Source organism: Ambystoma mexicanum, chromosome 2p (assembly GCF_040938575.1).
Source record: "Ambystoma mexicanum isolate Mex_15411 chromosome 2p, UKY_AmexF1_1, whole genome shotgun sequence".
Classification (NCBI taxonomy): Eukaryota; Metazoa; Chordata; class Amphibia; order Caudata; family Ambystomatidae; genus Ambystoma; species Ambystoma mexicanum.
Window position 1 is genome coordinate 548,222,510 of NC_090923.1, and position 22,039 is coordinate 548,244,548.

At 43.6% G+C, this 22,039-nt stretch overlaps 1 protein-coding gene and 1 long non-coding RNA gene across 2 annotated transcripts in view; one reads left to right on the top strand and one right to left on the bottom strand.

Moving 5' to 3' along the window:
• The window catches only part of DNAH1 (dynein axonemal heavy chain 1), a 3,604,831-nt gene that overhangs the window by 1,344,676 nt on the left and 2,238,116 nt on the right, over positions 1–22,039 (top strand). The gene's annotated exons all lie outside the window — the stretch shown is intronic.
• LOC138566545 (uncharacterized) overlaps positions 1–22,039 on the bottom strand; it is an 89,311-nt gene that overhangs the window by 10,525 nt on the left and 56,747 nt on the right. The window contains exons 2-3 of the long non-coding RNA XR_011301955.1: positions 17,922–18,057; positions 17,670–17,844 (exon numbers count right to left, since the gene is read on the bottom strand). This is a non-coding gene — a long non-coding RNA (uncharacterized lncRNA). The remainder of the gene's footprint in view (positions 1–17,669; positions 17,845–17,921; positions 18,058–22,039) is intronic.

Sequence of the window (22,039 nt, forward strand, 5' to 3'; positions counted from 1 at the left end):
CTCATGTGCTACCTCGAGAAAAGTTCGATTTCAGGGGTAAAGTTAAACAACAAATGAATCAGGAACAAATGTTTGATTGAGTAAGGGAAGATCCATCAGAAAGCATTTTTGAAGGATTACCCAAGGTGGATGATCGCCTTTTTCCGCCGAGTGAGGAGTTGAGAGAGGAAACTCTGAAGGAATGCCATGAAACCTGTTTAGCTGGGCATTCAGGAAATAGAAAGACATTGGAGTTGGTTCGAAGACATTTTTGGTGGCCTAACATGCTCAATTTTGTAAAGACCTGTGAAGTTTGTGCTTGAGCTAAAGGTCAACATGGTAAATCAGCAGATTTTTTACATCGGTTACCAGTACCAACTCAACCCTGGCATACAGTATCTTACATTTTATTGTTGATTTAACACCAGATCAAGGGTGTACCTCGATTCTAGTAGTTGTGGATCATCTGTCTAACGCCAGGCATTTCATTCCAATGAAAGAAAAGGCTTCAGCTTCAAGTTTAGCAAGATCATTTTTGCAGGAAATCGTAAATTTGCGCATACTGCCAACTCGTATAATTTCAGATCGAGGTGCACAATTTGTATCAACATTTTGGACAGCTTTTTGCAAGGAGCTCAGAATAGAAGTCTTCTGCTTATCATCCCCAGAGCAATGGTCTCACAGAAAGAGTGAATCAAGAACTGGAAACATTTCTGCTGTGTTTCCTTCCGTCTAAAGACGGTTGGGTTGATCTCCTGTGGTTGGCAGAGTTGTGCTACAATAATGTAACTAACAATTCATTTAAAATGTGACCTTTCTTCTACAACCAAGATTTTCATCCTCGATTTTTACGAAGTGAGCCCATCACCGAGGTCTCTTGCCCTGAAGTAGAAAAAAGATTGCACCTCATGAAGAAAAATGTGGAACGGGCAAAATCAGCTTTACAGAGCAGCAAAGAGAGCATGAGCCTATTTGCAGACCGTCATCGGCAGAACAGTCCAGAGTATAACATTGGGGACACGATGTGGTTATTAACTAGGAATTTGAAACTCAAAGCTAGAAACAAGTTCAGTTCCAAGGTTCATAGGCCCATTTGAGGTAGAGAGTATCAGTAGAACTAAAACTGCATGGGGGCCTAAAAATACATAACACTTTTCATTCATTTAAGTCTCATTAAAACAGTAGAGATCAATACTCATCTGACCGAGCAACCAGCTCCTGTGATAATTGATTCGGAGAGGGAAGAATTTGAAGCTCCAAACATTCTTGATTCTCGTCACAGTAGGGGGAAGTTGCAATATTTGGTTGAATGGAAGGGATTTGGTCCTGAAGAAAGATCCTGGCAATCTGCGGAGGATGTCCATGCCCCGCTTCTTGTGACTAGGTTTCATAAGAGGTTTCATAAGAGGTTTCCATTGAGGCCAGGCCCTGGGACAGGTCCTTGTGGTGGGGTACTTTTAGGGTTCAAGGAAGGCGGGGTACAAGGACTAGGTGTGAGAACGCGCATGCTTTATTGTGTACAGGTAGTTACAGGGGGTTGGGAACAAAAGAAAATGCAAACAATCTTCCTTAACCGCTTATTCCAGATATTTGTAGCTGTGCGCTCACAGGATGGTGAATTGGGCTGTAACCCAGGGCAAGATGCTGCTTTCCCTCAGTAACATTCTACTATGGAATGTTAAGGACAGGTTGGAGGTGAACACCTTTCCCAACTGCCTTTTATCCGAATTGTCATGAGAACAAGTCGGGTTTTGAGTTGGCTCCTATGGGGCCTACCTTTGGAAAGCGACCAGGACAAGACTTTTGAAGGTTCAGGAAGTTCAGCAGCAGCAACTGTTTACCATTGGGAGCGCTACAATTTGAGACCTTGTTCATAGCCATTTAATATTTGTAATTCGGTTTTTGTGACTGCAGAATTGACAAGGTCATACATTTCATTTTTTATCTAACACTTAAAAGTATAGTATAAACGAAGTGCAGTTTGTGAAAAAGAACAACCTTTAATGTAGGAACTTGGCTGAATTTCATTACGCTTTCTGGCTGCGAGCAGAAAACATTATACTGTTGCCTCTCCGTGTGGGCTCGCGCTCAGAAAACAAAAGCGTAATTGACTAGCTCAAAGGTTTCATGAAATGAGTTGCTGGAGAACTTCATGTTACTGAACACTAAACCAACAGTTAATTGCGGAGATGCGCGCTCGGCACTAGATGGCGTTTTGATGTCACGCATCCCACTAGGAAAGCTCCGATTAGGTAGAAAGGAAATACAAGAGTTAGGCATTTACCCTATCTAGAGGACAATGCGGGATCCAGCTGAGTTACTAAGCAGCATGTTTTAGCTCTGTTGAAGTCACTTAGAGCTTGTTACTCTTTGTAAGACTCTGGCGGCCATTTTCCTTGGCTTTAGGGTAGTTGTCGTTTTCTGGTTAAAATAGCTGTAGTTCTGGGGAAGAAGATTACAATATTGTATTTTAAAACTAAATATAAGACATTTTAGAAAAGCAGAACTATTTATGAAAACATGGGTTTGAAAGACTTCATTTTTAAAAGATGAATTTGAATGTTAAAGGTAAAAAATTGATACAAGTTTCATTCAAGCTTGCTGAAGTAGGAAAACAGAATGAACAAGAGGAGAATCAAGGTCACTTTTGCTAATACTAGAGTGGAACTTTGGGAATTTTTTTACTAAAGGATTTGGACATAAAGTGACAAAGTTGTTTGTAAAGTGGAATTCTATGCGTACAATGTGCATCACACCAAATTACAGCTGAATAAAATCCTGTAAGCATCGACAGAGGATACACATGTAATTTTGAGAAAGGAAAGGAAGGTTGGGTGTTTTAGGGCTTGTAATTACATTATTGAATTCTTGTACAGGGAGCCCAGCAGTGAACCAAGAAGAGCTCCAGTGTCTTTAGTTATTTTATCCAATTCCCCTTTCCCACCAGGCTGACCTGAGTTTTGCTGGAAATAATTGAAGTGGATGTAAAGTGGGTGAAACTCTGCACAACTTTGTTACTCTTGCTTTTTGTAACTTTCTGCCTGGTCCTACCTGACTCTGCCAACTTTTGCTGGGCCATGCTTTAAATCCTGCGCCAAACTGCGAAGCGGCCTCAAAGTGGATGTTAAGTGGTGCGGTCCACTGTCAGAGGACTGATGACGTAGTGCTGTGAGCTCTACACATTCAGATAAAGCGTCTTGGGCTATTTTGCACCATATACTACAGTAACATAACAGTTCAAAACCAGCCTAAAGCTCTTTCCAACTTTGTGTCTTCACAGGAAGACACCATAGTGGCGGAACTGTTAACAAACCCCCGCTCCTCATTTTCTACGGAGCCCACTAAGATTACCTTTGAGTCCATTTACCTAATAATGCACCACATGAAGGACCATAAAAACGCTTTAATCAAACAAATACCTATCTCCCACTTCTTCATGAAATCTGTTTTCAGCACTGAAATTAAATCATCTGAAAAATTGAGGAATGGCAGGGAAATCGAACACTCACATCAACGATCTTAGTATTATCAACTTTGCTGAATCCATGGAGGATTTCGATCAACCTGGTGCTCCGATGGTGTTAGCGCCATTTCCAGCGATGGCAAGCCTTTCTCTGCCACATTCCTTAGATGGCTCTCCCCCTGATTCGCCTACCGCCCTAATCAACTTGATGGAAGAACATGATGCAAACCCAGTCGGTGTACAGGCTGCGCCTAAACGTTTTTGTAATGATAGAGATGGCCTGCATCACACACTTCTGGAACCTGATGAGAGAATTCACCTCACCAACGTTATCGGCGCTGAACATGGTGCTCAGTTCCTTTGTCGCATTATACGACAATATTTATGAAGAAGTGAAAGATCATTCCAACTTCTTGGATGCAATTGCGCATAAATTTCATGGGTGATATGCTATGCCCTCTTCCCCTGTTGTCTCCTGCCCGATTTACGGCAAAGCAAGAAGAAGGTCCAGACTTGATCATTCTGGATGACTCGGTTGTTTTAGTTGAATCAAAATGTCAAAACCCGAGTGTGGGGAAATCAGCTTATCGCCAACGAAAAGAGCTGCTGAAGGAAACCTGGGTCTTGACACATGTACTCAACCAATTCAATATACCATCAAAGATTCCTCGTATGCAACTAACGAAACACAGGGGTACGATCTCAAAACTTTTCATTAAGAAGAGAAAAGTATTTAAAAAGACAAGGAAAGTCATCTCCACTGCAAAAATGTTCTTTGAGAAGCGGAAAGCAATTTCCTGTCATCCTAACAATGTTCCAACCGCTGCCAACATTGAAATTGTTTCTGAAGAAACAACTCCCTTGTTTGCTACATCAAGTAAACAGCCAGACGAATTCCGCCCTAAGATGCCTCAATTGGAGCTGACCCAAGCGGCCGTTTCACAATCAAACAGTCCTAAGGCTATAAGTACAGGTGAGCCTGTTACTTCAGTCTCAGTCAGCATTCTGACTGACTTACGAGTTGGAAAAAGAAGATTGATAATCACCATGCACACCTATTTTATATTTGTGTAGTATTGTATATGAAACAATGACTCAAGGTAATTAAGTCAGGAGTAGTATGATATTTGAGGTGCAGGGGAGAAGTGCTCAGCCTTGGTATCTAGGCTGGAATATATACATGGAACAATAGTTTCCTATTTAAGGAAACCAGCGTCCCCTGCACACTATCAACAAAAGGCTAAAAGCCTGTATATGAGTTTTATAGGGTACAACTAGTAACCTAGTAATTATTTACAAGAATTATTTTTCAGTTTCAGTAGTTTTCATTGCTTTGTTTGGCTCACAAAGCTATTCTTGAATCACCCAATTATTTCTTGACAACTCATCTGTTTATCAAACAAACAGTAATTTATTCATTTTATAACAACAAATCATAGATCACAATATAATGTGGCCCAACGCGTTTCGAGTATCAATTTTCACTCTTCATCAGGGGCAATGTGTTCTGTATTCTTAACAATAAGTATAATTCCTGAATAAAAAAATGTATGAATTAAATTAAATTAATTTATCTAATATATGTATTCATGTTTATACTTTAGAAACACAACAAGGTACTTCGTTAGTCAGATAGTGGCACAAAAGAGTATATAGAATTAACAACATCATTGCATATCTTTTAGTCTTTAAACCAGTTTCATTGCTCAAAAAAATGAAGTAGTCCAAAAGATCAATTTTTTCACAAATGCTTGGAGCCTATTAAGTTTGTAGACAAAAATACACCAATTGATTGGAAGTATTAGTGGTTCCCCATTGTAAACCAAAGTGCAGAATGGTGTATAAAGATCCTGTTCTTTTTACTTATTTCAATGTAAAAATTATATTTTGAAAATTACATTAGTGAAGCTTTCTAAACACCAGGAGTGAAAAACAAGTGTAGACTAGAGCATGAAGTTGAACTTACTCAACAATGTCATGTATGAAACCACCAGCAGTCATGTACGGCTTCTGTGTGGTAGAGTTATGTTCTGTAGACAAAAAGTCCAAAGAGTGAAAATTAACTAAAGAGTAGTGGCAGAGATACATCCTAAAAGGTAAATGAGTCCTTAAAAAGTGGTGGCCAAGTAGCATACTTACAGTACAAATAGGTATCTGTATGGTGGTAGGATCTGGGGATACTCCATCCGCACACGAATGCGGGATGGAAGCGAGTCGTGAATTTATAGTCGCGAGTGACGTCATCCGCGCATGCGCGTGATGACGTCACGCCGCGAGCTCCAATTCCGATTGGTCAATGATGTAAACAATCTAAAATCCTATATAAGAACGAAGAATGTTAAGTCACCTGTCTACAGACATTATCGAGACCAAAAACACACCATTTCACAAATGAGAATGATAGTCCTGGAAGTTGTCCACCCATTATCAAGAGGAGGTGATCGCCAGAAAATCTTAGCCCAAAGAGAATTGTATTGGATACAAAAACTAGATGACATGTACCCTTTAGGGTTAAATGAGGAGTACTATTTGGGTCAATTTTTGTGAACATGTGGGCTAATCTGCTGGCATAGTCATGGCATCTCTTCTTTTAATTTTTTTTATTTTTTTATTATTCAGTTCATGACCACCCTTTATTTTAATGCCAAACAGAATTTTGATCAAATTGATTTTTAGTAAGCATCCTAGTCTCTATTATGCTAAGAATATACCTCTTTTTCTAAATAGGATGAAAACCCTATATAAACCCTATGCTCAAATGAAATATAAGAGACATACAATAAATCATTACAAGTGTAGGGGTTGACATTTAGAATGTACACCCATTTATGGGTCAGATTTAACTATATGTATAGTTTGAGCTATTATACTGATGCCTTTCTTTAAAATGCATGGGAGCTTCTTTTGTATTTAAGAGAAATAGGCTTTTTTTAAAACTTTTTTTACTATTATTATTGTTGTTCTCCACATCTTTGAGACTTTATTACCTGCCTTGATTCTACCTGGAGGTTAACACTCACCAGGTCACCATGTTTTCGCATGGTATCCTCTCTAAATCATGTTTCTATACACATCACACACTCAGTCAGTGTGTGGACATACTTTGTTCCTTTTCCCACTACCATCTCCTAGGGCTTCGAGGACTGCTAGTGGGATGGCCACGGTGACGTTCTTTTATGTGTCCTTTCATTTAGTAAGTCTTCAGACGCATACACATATCTCTACATACTGGCTGGTCTAGTTAGCCTCAAGTGCCTTTCTGCAGGACAGCGAGAATGATGGCTGTGGTAACTTCTTCCCGCGTTTGTGCGGAGGGCGTCACTTTAATGCATTTATATATCATTCCGAACTAGGGGAATAAACTACTATTCCCTAAATTCATTTTACACGACTTTTCGTGACAGGATGGTCGCGGTGACGTCATCACGCGCATGCGCGGATGACATCACTCGCGACTATAAATTCACGACTCGCTTCCATCCCGCATTCGTGTGCAGATGGAGTATCCCCAGATCCTACCACCATACAGATACCTATTTGTACTGTAAGTATGCTACTTGGCCACCACTTTTTAAGGACTCATTTACCTTTTAAGATGTATCTCTGCCACTACTCTTTAGTTAATTTTCACTCTTTGGACTTTTTGTCTACAGAACATAACAACCCTTCCACACAGAAGCCGTACATGACTGCTGGTGGTTTCATACATGACATTGTTGAGTAAGTTCAACTTCATGCTCTAGTCTACACTTGTTTTTCACTCCTGGTGTTTGGAAAGCTTCACTAATGTAATTTTCAAAATATAATTTTTACATTGAAATATGTAAAACGACCAGGATCTTTATACACCATTCTGCACTTTGGTTTACAATGGGGAACTACTAATATTTCCAATCAATTGGTGTGTTTTTGTCTACAAACTTAATAGGCTCCCAGCATTTGTGAAAAAATTGATCTTTTGGACTACTTCATTTTTTTGAGCAATGAAACTGGTTTAAAGACTAAAAGATATGCAATGATGTTGTTAATTGTATATACTCTTTTGTGCCACTATCCGACTAACGAAGTACCTTGTTGTGTTTCTAAAGTATAAACATGAATACATATATTAGATAAATTAATTTAATTTAATTCATACATTTCTTTCTTCAGGAATTATACTTATTGTTAAGAATACAGAACACATTGCCCCTGATGAAGAGTGAAAATTGATACTCGAAATGCGTTGGGCCACATTATATTGTGATCTATGAATAAATTACTGTTTGATAAACAGATGAGTTGTCAAGAAATAATTGGGTGATTCAAGAATAGCTTTGTGAGCCAAACAAAGCAATGAAAACTACTGAAACTGAAAAATAATTCTTGTAAATAATTATTAGGTTACTAGTTGTACCCTATAAAACTCTTATACAGGCTTTTAGCCTTTTGTTGATAGTGTGCAGGGGACGCTGGTTCCTTAACTAGGAAACTATTGTTCCATGACTTACGAGTTGGAGCAAGTTCAATGCTCTCAACCAATCCATCACGTCTGCAGTCAGGGAACGATGCTCATAAAGAGGAGGTAAAAGTCATGGCTACTATGATGACCGACAAAAATGAAACTTCCTCTTCCCATCTACTTCTGAGGTCATCTTTGAAAACTACAATGCCGGAGGCCTTTCAGGCCTATGTGCCAGAAGGTGGAAGAAGCTCAAATCAAGCATCCAGTGATCCCAATTAGCTAAACAACTTCGGAGCAGGCCCTAGCCTATCTCATTGAAATACCAATTTTGACATACAGAACCTATTCGACAAACTCTACTGGCCTTGTTCCGAAACACTTGAAACTCAGCCATCAAGGTCAATGAAGATCCACACAATGCTACTGAATCCAACTATAGCGGATTTGCGGGTTTAACTATTCGGGTCGCAAATCAATAGCACCTAACAAACTCTCCTTCCAACATGCCTATCGGGAGAGTATCATTGTCTACAAGTGTTCTACACGGTGCACAGGGTGCAGACTCATTATTCAACCATCAAGTTGATGATGCTATCCATGCTACGTCTCTTGCTTCTTGCTTAGAAACCTCTCCACCTCAACACAATGACATAACGGCAGTGTACTACGCTGTGCAACAAGCTAACAAAGTGACTAAAAAGATATGTCTTGCCAGCTTCCGGGAGACATACAAGTTTGTTTTAACAGATCCAACGTACTAACAATATTCTCGGAAATTCCGATACTGCAATCTATTTCTTCTTTCAACATTGAAAGGAGTCTGCAGTCTCTACCTCTCCTGTCCACTCCCAGGCCCTCTGCACGGCACTGGCCTCCCACTTCACAAGTCTGATCTATGAAAGTCTCGTCAAAACAGGTTCACCCCTGTTCCTCCAAAACTATCAAGGACCATATCGACTCCCTGGTTCCTGCCCTTGCTGACTTCTGCAATCACTCCTTCGCCTCTGGAGTCTTCCCTTCCCCCCTTAAGCACTCTCTTGTGCACCCTCTTCTTAAGAAACCCTCTTCCGACCCCTCCTGCCGGCTAACTATCACCCAATCTCCATCACTCCCTTCCTAGGCAAGCTCCTGGAGAAACTGGCCATCTCCCAGCTTAATCTCCATGCTGAATCTGTTGGTAGTCTTCATGACCATCAGTCTGGCTTCAGAGCTGCCAGAAGTACGGAAACTGCTCTCCTGAACATCCGTGAGGACCTGCTCTCGAACCTTGACTCTAACACTCTGTGTGTTCTCATTTTGCTCGATCTCTCTTCCGCCTTTGATACTGTCAACCATGCCATCCTGCTCAACCGTCTCCGTAATAACCTGGATATCACTGGTTAGGCTCTGCGGTGGCTGACCTCTTTCCTCTCCAATCGACCCTCCCAGGTCCAACTGGGGTCCTTCCTCTCTGACATCTTTTTCTCTACCTGTGGAGTTCCCCAGAGATCTAACCTCTCTCCCTGGCTGTTCAACCAGTATCTGGCACTCCTTGCCCACCACATCGCTGCTCTCTGCCCCAACTTTCAGTGCTATGCGGATGATACCCAGCTAATTTTCAGGCTACCCTCGGTCTCCTCTTCTCCTTCCCTCATCTCTGACTGTCTGTATGCTATTCAGGAATGGTATGCCGCCAATGACCTCTGCCTTAATGCCAGTAAGACTGAGATTCTACTCATCGGCACACCTACTCCCTCCTTCCCTGCAGCTCTCTGACCGGCCTCTCTTGGCCCTCTTCCTGCTCCTACCTGCAAGGCAAAAAACCTCGGGGTCATCTTCGACTCCACACTCTCCTTCTCTCCTCACATATCTGACGTCTCTAAGAAGTCACACTACCAGCTGCACCTCCTCAGAGGTATCCTTCCTTTCCTCTCCTTCCCCCAGAAGCTCACTGTCTCCAGAGCCCTGGTTCTCTCGAAGCTGGACTACTGTAACAGCCTCTATCTAAATCTGCCTGCCTCTACTCTCCGCCCTCTGCAACGCATCCAAAACAGGACTGTGAGACTTGTCCTTGGACTCCAGCCCAAGGACCGTATCTCTCCAGGACTGAAATATCTACACTGGCTCCCAGTGACTGCGAGGATTAAGTTCAAAACCCTCTGCATTGTCCACAAGGCCTTCTGGGGCCAAAATACCTTTAACTCTCTCTTCCTAAATATCTTCCCTCTCAAGCTCTTCGCTCATCCGCCTCCAACTCCCTCAGGGTCAGCCGCTTCTCCAAGCAACGAGTTGGGGGTAGATCTCTCTCCACGGCTGGGGCCTCCCTCTGGAACAGCCTTCCTGCCTCCCTGAAACTTGAGGAGAACCATCTCCGGTTCCGGAAGCACCTCAAAACCTTCCTCTTTGCTTCTGCTTTCTCTCCCCCTCTCCCCTGCTAAATTACTGAAACTGCACTCAATCTGCAACTGGGCCACTCAACGATCGCGGTCCTTGGCCCAGCCACTCTCCCCTTGCACTGCCTTCCTGGCAACCGCTGCACTGCGGGGCTGTCTCTGTATCCCTACAGCCCCCCCCTTCCCAGCACTTGTTTGCACTTACCTTGCACTTGCCACCAGCTGGCCCTTATTATTTATCTTGTATTCTACTAACCCTGTACTGCACTTTTCCCTTCCCTTCTACCCATGCACTTGCGCGATCTGAATGACACTTGGCCTAGTAGGATTGTTGTCTGTCTTCCCTTTGTTCAACCCCTCCCTGCCTCGTCGCGCCTTGAAACACTTGTGTATAGGCGCCACAAATGCCATATCACATCATAAAGAATTCATTTTCCCAACCTATCGCAAGCAAACAGATGTGCTATTTCTTTCTTTTCATCTTTGGTGAATGGTTTGGTCTTGGCTGAAAAAGAATGGTTTGAGAGATTAGGATTTACTGTTCAAAGTTGTAATGAGTCTGAATGTGTGCAAAACGAAATGGATGATCATGTATATCGATCTGATTTAAGTAACTTAGGAACTCGTGCTAACAGGCTTAGAGTGTTGACAAGTAATGACAGATCAGTCCAAAAACGATTCTCCTTTGCTAACCCCCATCCCAATGGAATAGAAAACGTCGATGACGACAACTTTGAGACCGTCAAGGTCGTCAGTTGGAACACCCGAGGGTGCTCCCATTTAAATGTGAACACAGAGGCTTGGTCCCACTTGAGAGCTAATTCCATATTGTTTTTCCAAGAAACACGGTTATCTGTCTGCCCCCAAATTGATGGCTATGAACTGTTACATCAAGTAGCTATCTCACCTGAAATAGGTAGATCGTCGGTGGGTTAATCACTGCTGTTCGAACTGGCCATGGCCTGCTAGTTAACAATGACACCAACACCCCATTTGGGATGCTAGCTGTTGAGATGAATCTTGGTGAGCTGTATGCCCCATTACTTCTTGTCAACATCTATTGGCACAAAGGTATTGCCAACTTAGATGATTTCTTATGGGACTTGGAACTAATTATTTCACAATCGAAAAAGTTATATGTGGGAGGATTCACTTTTCTAGCTGGTGATTTAAATGCTGATTGCCCTTACGCTCTCCCAGATGATGACCTTGGCAGAGTTTCTGCTGCTCATCTTCCTAGAGGATCAAGGAAACAGCGGGATGGAATTGGGCTCTTACTATGCGTAGCCTACACTTGTATATGGTTAACAGTGTTGACCCCCAAACAGGTGAAAGAGCTCCTACATGGCATAGAGGGTCAAGTTTATCGACTCTTGATTGCATATTTGTTGACCGTTCACTAATGAATGCCTGCTCTGACTTTCTGGTTCTGGAAAACTCATGGAGCCATCACAATATGATAATGTTAAATAGAAATATGAAGTATGCAAAGGTTGGTAGAAATGGTCCCACTAATCTGATAGTTAACAACAGAGGGAATAGGATGTGCTGGTCTTACAAAAACTCACTGAATTTAAACAAGGAGCTTATGACTCTTTTACAAAATCATCATATGAAGGCACACTGGTCTACTTTGGAGTCGAGAAATTTAGAGAGACCATCTTGTTTCTTTTGTCTAACATGACCTCAGATGGTCACACAAAGGTGAATGATCAGCCTGGAGGCCACGTGCAGTTATGATGAAGGTCTTGTTTTAAAAAAGAGCGATCAGGCTAGAAAAGAAGTCCACGAGTGAACTTGTAACTAAAAGCAGCAATCTAAAAATCATACATAAATGTCTACAAACAAAATAAAGCCACCTTATTGCAGAAGGATGCAGAACATATGCTATCTATACTAGATGGGAAGGATTCTCGCCTATTTTGGGAAACCGTGAACCCTGCAACTAACTCTCAAGCACGCACTCAAGTTAATGCTGTATCTGAGTTTCGCTGGGTATCTCACTTTATGACTCTATACTCTGGCGACAATCCTCAGAGGATAGACATTACGATCTAGTTGCTCCTCCCTCTGTTGTATCGATTACAACGCCACACCCTGATGAAATCATGGCATTAAGACAGCCAAATCGTCTGGAGCTCCGGGTCCAAACAGGCTTTCTATGAAACTCTTGAAAAGCGAACCATCACATATTGTCAATCGTTCTATCTATCCTCTTTGCTAGCATAATTGATAAAGCAATTATTCCACAATCGTGGAACATGTCCCAGGTGTTTCCCATCTATAAGAAAGGCAAGAGGACAGACCCAACAAATTATAGACCGATTGCTGTACTAGATGTCGAAAGCAAGATTTTTGCTAGTATTTTGTTAGGTCATTTGGAAAAATGGGCAAAGGAAACAGGTAGGCTTGATCGCTTTCAGATGGGTTTTCGACGCAACCATTCCACTAATATTAGTGGTGCAGTACTACGAGAATTACAAGAATCGTGGAGTTCCCAACATAAAAAAACATATGTCGCATCAATAGATCTTTCTGCGGGCTTTGATAAGATATATCGAGCTAGGATTTGGTCTACATTATCTATATGGGGGATCCCTGCAGGCCTTCTGCGCTTAATTATTTGCCCATACTCCAACACAGAAATCTGCATTCGATAAAATTTAAATGGAAACCTTTCACATAGAGTGAATACACAGTAGACAGGGTGTGTGTTGGCGGCCTGCCTTTTTAATTCGTATGTCTCTGACATAGGCAAGTCCCTTAATGCGGCCGAATTAATTCCCCTTAAGTTTTGTACTTCATGGGTGGTTTACGCCGATTATTTTCTGCTATTCGATCAAGCAAAGATTGAGATGCACAGATTGTTGGTAGCATTTTCCAGTTACGCTCAAGAAAATGCTTTAAAAGTTAACCCTGAGAAGACAAAAATGTTGGTGCTCTCCAGAGGTAGAAAGGACGATAAAGGGAAATGTTTATTACAGTCAAAAGAACTGGAAGTTGTCTCCAATTAAATATACTTAGGCTTTCACTTCTCCTCAAGACTCCGCTTTGGAGTTACACAGACCTCAGTCAGCCGGAAAGCAAAAAATGTGACTAAGCAGCTAAGCTTTATTGACAGAAAATATGGAAGTTATTCCATTAAACCAACTCTCCAATTGTACGAACAAAAAGTAATTCCAAAGCTGATTTATGGGCTGGAGCTATGGCCAAATAAATTCCATCTTTGGTTAAACTCTATAGAGGGGAAAATGTAGAGACGTGCTACAAGTTCTAAATGCGATTCCTGTGGTAGCCATGCGCTTTGAACTGGGGCTAGTTTCTCTTAAAGTACATGTTCTGTGGCAGATCTTATTTCTGTATTCCACAATTCTTACAGCTGAGCCGGACACACTCTATTCTGAAGCGCAAGAGATTTGCCATGCTAAATCTGGGTCAAGCTCCTCTGTTGGATTTCTACTTAAATTGAAATCCAAGAGTGAATCAGTACTTTTTGACCTAGGCCTAGATGTTAAAGTCCTGAAATGCACAAAACTGCCCTATGTAACAAAGATTTGATAGAGACGACCAACAAACTGCATGACTTTGCCACACTTCAACAGCAGTCTCAGGAACATAAGCTTAGAGGTTTGGTAGTCCCTTTTCTCATGATCTTTCCGAGTAGATACTATCGATCTATGTTGTTACATCCTAGATGGAATCTATTCCACACTAAGGAGATCTTAATAAGGAGTGGAGCAATCGATCCATTGGATTCAACCTGTCAACATTGTAGCGATACTGAGGCTGTAGAGTCTATTAAAACAACTATTTAATGGAGTGTCGCTGTTCAGCATGAACAAACCTCCTACTTTTATAAAATCATGGGTACCACTGATAATGTTGACTTAAATGAATTGCGGAAAAGAATGCTAAACCCAAAATCACCTGCGGAAGGGTATTAAACGTGCAGCTGTGATGTGAGTTTTCAGTTATTTCCCTTCCTATTGGCTTTTATCGTTTCTTCAATTTTTTGATAATTTTCTTTATTTTATTTTTTAACTCAATTGTTATTTTATGTGAAACGATTTTATGTTGATAACTCATGAATTTTATTGTTGTAACAGGTAATCACAATGGTTATTTTTAACAGTTAAAAGTATGATTTAATGATAATCAGTTAATCTTTCTTTTTATGTTGTGCTTTATGTAAAGTTTGCATAAACCATTCACAAATAAAAAAAAATTAAAGTAATTGAATCAGTAGGACACAGAGCAGTCAGTGAGGGACTGTGGGGTTCAGCAGCTGCAATCGAAAAAATAATGCATGCTTTCCAGACATATATAGCTCTTAACAGGCTTTTAGCTTTCTCTCTCCCTCTCCTTCTGGGTCTGGTCTCAGCCAGTGTCTGCATATATTCCTCAATAGTACCCCTTTCCTCCATACTCTGGGGATGTCCCACGAAATGGGCCAGAACATGTTGATAGGCAGCATTATAGACTCTGTATTTGCATATGCACAATACTGTGTGCCGTACAGTACCTCGACCACACGTCCTACCCAACCGTCAGTCCCTTTCTCTGCATCGGACGGGTACGGAGCGTCGAGCGGTCGCTGCGTCTAGTTGCACACTTAAATTGAAATTGACCTCTGCAGCTTATGCCAAATGGGTTTAGAAGGTGCCCACAGAGCTTTTTTTCATCTGCGGACCCGCACGTCCTTTGTCTTTATGTTTGGGGAAGACACGCGTGTGGCACACTTGCTTCTTGTGTGCTTCATTGCTCCTCTGTTCAATACTGCACAAGCGCGAGCACTGGGAGGCCTTGTTCGGCGAGGATTTCACGGAAGCGAACAAGTTTGCATCGTGTTGAGGGAAAAGGCAAGTCAACAGTCAATACTTAAAAGGGCATCCTGTGTCGGTGTTGCTTGAAAATGTCTCACTCGGCACGGCTGTGGTCCAATTGACCCTCACGCCCCGCAATCGTGGGGCCTGCCGGGCTTGGGCCGAGGTCCCAAGAGGGGCTCGAGACACCCAACAGGATGCCCACAGCGCTAAGATCCGGGAGGCGGGAACCTTGCTTATAAAACACAATTGAGTGCACCAACCTATAAGCAGCCGAGCAAAGACGCCTTCAGGGGGACTATCAAGCCTAATGGGGAAACCTCCCCTGGATTACTCCTTGCAAAAATACACGGGAGGGTGTAAACACATATCCCCTGTACTTAGAGTGAGGATATACTCTGTGTGGGCACAAGAACAGAGCCCCAAGAAGGAGATCAGAAGATACCCAGGTGCAAGCACACATACAGTGGCACAATTGGAAGAGAAACCCCAGTTAAAACAGGTCTCCACCTGAGAGTGACCAAAATGGGAGAACTCAGCAAGAGGCACATATCTGCTGCATATGGAAACCCTCAGAAGAGCCAAGCACAGTAGCATCCACGCAGGGCACACAGACACAGATAGCTCTCTGTGTGGCAGAGGTACAGACAAAGGGTTCACCTGGGCCAACAAAGGAGATGCAAAAGAGCTATACACAAGAGGTACATCACAGGGCTTTTGAGCCACATGTCTTCTGGATGGTCCCCTCAGAAGATACATATTTGGTCCAACTACCATGGCAGGTGGGCTCTCACTTGAACCTCGGGGCTATACCACCCAAGCATTCCTGCAGCAAACTTATGCGGCCACTGTGGTGGGTCAAAGGACCCTTTCTGGTGGAGCAGAGAAATCATTAATGACACGTTTAAAAACTTCCCGCAAAGTCCAGATTTAGGGTTTTTGCAAGGATGTAATAAAATAAATAACGCCCACACCGGATATGAGTGCGCCCTTATAGACAGGGCCATTACAAACCATGTCAGAGCAGGCCGCCCTGACAAATACCATGTTGTCACAAAGGTCAACTAGACAAATGATCGTTAAGACGGCGAAGGATGCACCAGCAAAGGCTGAGGAGGATGAAGACAAATAAGAGGAGAGACGTCCTCGTCCATTAGAATGTTTTAGGGTCTGGGACAAAGTACAATCTTCTCAACTTCCCATACCTGGGACACCTCTGAGGGAATCTGGTGTACTATCAGAAATACTAGGTAGACAGGTCAAGAGAGTGGGTATCCCAATGCAGCAGGATATTGTGGCAGAAGCCAGGAAAGTCAGGGATACACCACATAATGTGCAACACATTATTAAGAAGGTGGACTCTTGCTAGAAGCAGGATTCAACAGAGCAATGTTGCTTAACTGGCAACCCCACTGCGCACTCTGCAATGGTACCTACCGCAGCTTCATCAACATTCATAACTCCTTTGGGAAAAGAAGAAAAGGTGCAGGAGCATTGAAAAGTAAGTATACTTAAACAGAGCACTATACTTTAGACAAGCAAACACAGACAATAACTTTGCAGCGTGCAATAATAAGCTGTGGCTCGATGGAGATGTTTGCAGATGACCTGCCGCTTGAGAGAAAGGAGCAATTTTTTGGGCAGTCTTCGAGATGCCAAAGTAGTGGCCAGAGATTTGCTGGAGGAGGCATTAGCCTACGTTGACACTGCTTCAAGAGGCATGTGTCTGGGGATCGATCTGCTTAGGGGAGCCTACCTGAAAAGCACCAAGTTGCTCAATGACGTACAGAAAAATGTGCAAGCCTGCCCTTCAATAGGGCAAACCTTTTCCATCCAACCACTGATGAAGAGTTTAGCAAAGGAAAAAGCTCATGGCCTCATAGCAAAAAAGCTTGTCAACAATCTCCAAGCCTGAACAGAGGACCGGTCCATTCGGGTATCAACAGAAAGAGCAACGCACTAATGGCGGTTTCAGAGGATTTCTCTCCCACATCCAAAATAGGGACAGAAGAGGCCAAACCTCAGGGCAACCCCCCCCCCCCAGAAAGAAGGAAGGCAGGAAAAACCTTCTTACAAACAGCACTGTTACAGACGGTCAAGCCTAAAGTTTCACATTCCAGATCCCCAGCAACATACAACGCATGTAGGTAGAAGGATTTTCCTCTATTTACCAGCTTGGAAGGCCATAACTTCAGACCGATGGACCTTGTCACTAGTGTGTTCAGGCTATCGTCTTCCAATCCCTTCATCTTCTCTCATCTTTCCCATCCCCCAACAATTTTCATCAATCCTGCTGGCAGGTTTGCTGAAGCTAAAGAAGTTAGACGCTATAGAGGTGGTTCACTTGGAGAGTCTGATGCAGGGATCCTTTTTGTGCTTTTTTTCCCCTCCGAAATGACAAGGTGGGATAGAGAACAATTCTGGACTTATCGAAGTACAATGATTACCTCTATATGGAGAGATCCAAAATGAAGACTCCTGGACAGATACTGACAGCTTTGCTGGAGGGGGACTGGTTAAATGCCTTCGATCTTCAGGATGCATACATGCATATACTGTTACACCATTACCATACAAGTGATACTCACAAGGTTAAGAGGAGACTGATATATTTCTTTTGTTGTTCTGCCTTGAACCCCACAAACTGAGGTTTCCTGAATACAGGGTGATCTTTTTCTGTAGACACAACCCTATCTGATTAATCCTGCAGACAGGACAGCAATTGGAGCAAAAGAGCAGTTCTACCACCTGGTATGCGCCAAGCTGTAAAGGAGAAAGGACAGATTTAGTACAAAAATATGATAATGGTATGTTAATCTAGTAAAGGAAGAAAAACTAACCTGATAGCAAGAATGCAATATCCTGTATCCTAGTCGTTGGTGATACTGCTCTGTCTTCACTCTCTCTAATGGAATGGAAGATGGAATTCTCACAATTGAAGAGGAAGGAAGGGACAGCCAGTAGAAAGTATATGCACTTAAACGAGAAGGATAAAATAACAAAAAGGAAGGTTAGTAGGGACCTACCCCGAACGGCATTAGGATTCTTTAACGACTCCTCAGTAGGCACCAGAATACTGCAGAGCATCTCTTTCTGGGAAGGTATCCTCAAAGTGTATTTTACACCGGGATCCAAGTAACAAAAAAGAAAATAAGAAAAGGAAAGTTCTGTTTACATCCAAGGCAAAGAATAGTCCAGTTCAATCCAGTAGCACGGTCCGAGGTCAGTTCCAAGTTGAGCTGGGAATAGGGTAAAGCGGGATAATCAACAGCCGTTAGCCACGGACCAACAAGGAAGGAGGAAGAAGTTCAATTCATGAGAAGCAGCAAGCGGATTCAAGGGGGGACAGCAAGGAAGGATTAGTTTGCCACAGTACGGCAAGGAAGGAAAGGTCCTTTTGCTGCGGGACGGCAAGGAATTAGTCGTTTTCTATGGGATGGCAGGGAAGGAGGGTGCCTCGGCATGGCAAGGAAAGAAGAGGAGCAGGGAATTCCAATTGCAGGAACAAAACAGCAATCAAGGAACATGGAAAAACAGCTGATCAGGAGTGACTAACATTGTGAAGGCAACAGCGTCAACTTTAATTAGATGCGCCGATACCCAGAAACATTCCTCCTTTATGGAACCCATAAGTTCCTCGGCCTTGTGTCAGTTCCTTGCGTCGGGTGACCATGGCAACAATGTATTTTACCCGACGCGAGGGAGGAGCTGCAGATTGTTTATGCCCACACATTGCCCTAGGCGCCATGGCAGCCGTCACTTGTGAATGTGAGTGTCCCCCAAAAACACACCCCCTTTTAGTAAGAGGCAGTAGAGGACATACCCCAGGAGGGGAATGAGACGAGGACCAAGTGCGGGTGAGATCAAAAGGGGTTTTATATAATCAATATAGGGCATGCAAGGACTCTTCAAACTCCAAGAGCGCTCTGTCTGACAATAGCAAAGACAGTCCTACTTATTACAGAACTAACGTCACACATGGCACAAGCTATAGGGGGCACGTTGTCTTAGGGATTGGGTGGTGAAGGCTAGGCGGCATACAATGTATACTTTTGCTGTTCCAGGATTGGTGGACGTCCGTGTGGTGCCACGTGGGGTAGACTCTTCAGGGTGGAGCTCCCGGCCAGACATAACTTGTATTGATGATTGGTGGCTGCTCTAACACTTGCCCTTGTGGCCACACATTCGCAATCATTTGTCACATTCTACAATGTCAGGTATCTGATGCATCCTGTGACACATTGACCTTAGCTCAAGGGGGAGACAGGGACATGGATATGTGAAAGGGGGTATCCCTATCCATCTGTTGTAGTGACATCTGGGTTCAGGTATGGTAGTCCCATGAGTCCATGTGCAGGGTCGGGGGCACAGAGGGGAGGGGTTATTCGATCGCCCTGTCCTGGTGGTTATAATGAAGGACGGTATTACAATCTGTTAGTACAAGGGTGGGCGCCCCCCCTTCGAGGGCCATTAACTTGGGGTGAACGAGGATACCAATGGGCTGTGGGGGGCATGTAACCGGTGCCCGGGAGATGGTGGGATTTACGACGAGGTAGTTCGTAATTCATAGTCAGGCTGTGGCATGGGGGAGGTGAATGCTTGAAGCGGGTCCAGCAAGATTGGGAGGGGAGGCGGGGCTGTGCTGTTCGAACACCAGCTATCCCTAGCGGGCCTGGGAGGGGGAGGAGGGGGGAGACGACCTTGCAGCTCTGGGCCTGTTTCCCTGCACAGGGCAGCTTCCCGCACTATTGGCGAGGGTGGGTGACAACACTTGGAGCTTTTGGTATTATACACACGTTTACATTCATATGGGAACACAGGCTGGAGAGGGTTTTGCCATTTAACACAGTATTTCGCATCAGTAGTTGACATACGAACATGAGGTAGCATTAGGTTGGGTTGTGTGTAAGAAGGAGCACTGCATATTTACATCATTACAAATGCGCTTTGTTACATCATGGACAGGAGTGATCACATATTACTCTTAAATCACATGTCTCCAGAATAGCAGTAAACGTTAGTCAACACGACATATATTACACAAATGCTTATTTCGTTATGCAACGTGCCTCGGGGGTTGGTGGGGGTGAGGGGCGCAACACAGTCCAACTTAGAGGGCTTGGTACAGGGTCGGGGCATGCAGGATTGGGCTGGTGTCAGTTACCTTCTAACAAGCCCGGTCACGGCTGGGGCAAATGATGTACTGCGGAAGGCCAAGTAATACAGTGTTTACTTTGTTTTTTGTATGTGTCTGGTTGCTCGTGAGAACAGGCCTTCAGCGGATCTACCATGAGGTGGAGGCTGGGGGGTGGAGGGGGAGTGTATGCTCCTGTGAGCGCAGTCAAGCAAGCAGGGGTCAGGCTGCATCTTTCTGTGTGTGCGAGTGTGTGATTAACTTTGCATGGACTGGATTTTAGCGCCTTTTTACACAAAATGGAGTTGTCTTAATACAAAATGGAGTCTATGTTATGTCTTATCCTGTAGTTGTGTAGCCTCACGTGTCGATCCGCAGCCCCCCCTCCTCCTGGGCCCTTAGGGCGAGGGGGTCGCCGACGAGTCATGAGTCTCCACCTGGGTCAGAGATGTATGTGAGGAGGGTCCTAATGCCTATCCTCCCCTACACTTGCGCCACAATGATAGGGGAAGCCGAATCCGCCCGCCATGCAAGCTACCCTTCGCATGACGGACTGTGACATATACCAATTTGGGAACTGCACCGGAAATTCCTTAAAGTCTCAGTACAGGGGATTCACTACAAGCACTTCCATTTGCTCTGAACTCGGCACCACAGGATTTCACGAAAGTGTGAGATGGCTTTATGCCTTTATGTACACATCTACCCCTATTTGGACGGCTGGCTTATTCGAGGTTTGACGCTTTTGCATGTGACAACTTCAGTCGCACTGGTCCTGCAACAGGCATATGCACTGGGTCTGACGCTGAATCTGAAGAAATACATTATGACTCCAACACAGAAATTGCAGTTCATAGGAATCATGTGGGACTACACAAGGGGCCTAGTTCATCTGCCATCGGACAGGCTGGAGAGCCTAAAAAAAATATGCAGGACATTTTGCAGGATGACTTCTTTACCAGCAAGAACATTTCAGCAACTCCTAGGTCTTAGGGCATCATGCATTCTCATGATCCCTCTGGCTAGGTTGAATATGAGACTTTTGCATCTTCATCTAAAAACGTTCTGGTGTCAAGACACCCAACCGCAGTCAGAGGAAATTGGTGTTCCAGTTTCCCTGCATGCGGATTTACTGTTATATTGTACTTGTCATTTATATAGCGCTTTTTATCATTATTATAGTCTCAAAGCGCTGGTCATGGGTAACGCCCCTGGTGGACCGAAGTCCAGAGTGTTGGAGTAGGGATTTGGCCATGATAAGGCCATGAAGATTAGGCATGTGGATGGGTGCTGGGGTCGGGGGGGGGGGGGGTTGTCAGGAGATGGCGTGAGTGCTATAGACTTGCTATGTGTCCAGCGTGCCTCAATTTGTCGTAGGTCTTTGCTGCATACTGATGTCAGGGGTGTTGAAACATAGTCTGGTGTAAATAGTCTTTCAAACATTAAGTGTTTGAAGTTTGAAGTTTTGTTTATTTTGTCGTGGCTGCATTCTACTGTGAGTGGATTGATAGCCGTGCCTGCGTGCGACAGATGTCCACCAAAGTGGTGCACTTATACATGCCAAGAGCACTGATGGAACTTATCTTTGTTGCTGTGTCATCAGACAGTCTGTGGAAAAAGACCAGCTACCCTCGTAGAATCTCCTAGGCACCATGGGGGTGGGGGCAGATGGGCTATCCTCAGGTCTTCTTAACGGAAAAGACTGGCTGACCTACAATATCTACTAGGAGGGTACCATCGGATTTAGGATAGTGGGATTCTCTAGACGACATGGACAAGCTACCTTTTATAGTCTAACTAGGTATCTAAGTGTAACGTATTTCC